This window comes from Procambarus clarkii, unplaced genomic scaffold (assembly GCF_040958095.1).
Source record: "Procambarus clarkii isolate CNS0578487 unplaced genomic scaffold, FALCON_Pclarkii_2.0 HiC_scaffold_934, whole genome shotgun sequence".
Classification (NCBI taxonomy): Eukaryota; Metazoa; Arthropoda; class Malacostraca; order Decapoda; family Cambaridae; genus Procambarus; species Procambarus clarkii.
In genome coordinates, this window is record NW_027189966.1 from 47,431 (window position 1) to 48,789 (window position 1,359).

A 1,359-nucleotide genomic window follows, 5' to 3' on the forward strand; every position below is an offset into this window, starting at 1 on the left:
TGTAGATGGTTTCTTGGTTGTGGTGGCTTTCTTGGGAGTTAGAACGGCCCTCTTCTCTGCTACGGCCAGCTTGAATGATCCACTAGCTCCACTTCCCTTGGTCTGAACAAGAATGCCGTCAGCCACTGCTTTCTTGAGAAATCTTCGGATGTAAATGGCGATCTTGGCAGCCTCGACTTTGTTGTTGGCAACAACGTACTTCTTGATTGCTTGTAGAGACGAGCCCTTACGGTCTTTGAGTGCTGCGACCGCGGCTAGAACCATTTGACTAGTTTTCGGGTGAGCAACCTGGACGCGAGGTTTCCTGGTGGTGGCCACCACAGCAGCAGCAGCCGCAGCCTTCTTGGTAGGCTTTGCTTCTACCATGATGATGATGAGATAACCAAGGTGATGAGAGACGCTCAGACAGTCACGGGGGAATGATGCTGCCGCCGCTTGAGCCGAACCTATTTATGTGCCGGCACGGTACAGAAGCTGCAACCTGGCAACTCGTCCACCAATCACGACGGTTGGTTTTACGGCTCCGAAACCTGGATCCCATATCTTCTCTAAAATAGAAGCATTTGTTCATGTTCTTTGTAAAAGTATCATAAAGCAGGACAGATGAGACAAATATCATAAAAACTGAAGAGCAGATGAGCACACACATGTATGTATTACAAAAGAAAATCCACAAATTCATTAGAAATTGGCAGGGTAGGCTGAGGAAGTAGGTAGATGTAAAATGTCTGTAAATGGCGAAAGAACATAAACCCAAGACTGAATAAACGATGTTAAATATCCATGCCAAGGAGACAAAAATATGTTAGGATACAATTACCATTAAGACACCACAAGAAGGTCCGTATCCTGCCGTGATGACTAAAAAGAGTTGGTTATTAGCCACAATGTGTAGGCAGTCTCATGCCAACGGCCATACCACGTTGAGAACACCGCTTCTCGTCCGATCAGCGAAGTTAAGCAACGTTGGGTTTGGTTAGTACTTGGATGGGTGACCGCCTGGGAACACCAAATGCTGTTGGCAATAATGTTTTTTGTTTTGTTTTGTTTTGTTTCGTTTGTTTTTGTTTGAATGGCTGGCTGGCTGGCTGGCTGGCTGGCTGGCTCCACGGGAAATTCACGGAGTTGTGTGGAATAAGGCCTGGTAAAATGAATTAATATGTATGTCATGTTTAAAACAAACTCGCTTAATATAGTGTGTGAGGCTTTATACAAAAACAAACAACCAAAACAAAACATGTTGTATATATATATATATATATATATATATATATATATATATATATATATATATATATATATATATATATATATATATATATATATAGCTTAATCCGGGTTTGAACTCGCAACTCCAAG

The 1,359-nt window shown here is 42.4% G+C and overlaps 1 non-coding gene across 1 annotated transcript; it reads left to right on the forward strand.

Moving 5' to 3' along the window:
* The first annotated feature begins 905 nt into the window (after nucleotides 1-905).
* On the forward strand, nucleotides 906-1,024 carry LOC138361874 (5S ribosomal RNA). Its single transcript, XR_011227245.1, has one exon. It is a non-coding gene; the product is annotated as a 5S ribosomal RNA (ribosomal RNA).
* Nucleotides 1,025-1,359: the final 335 nt, after the last annotated feature.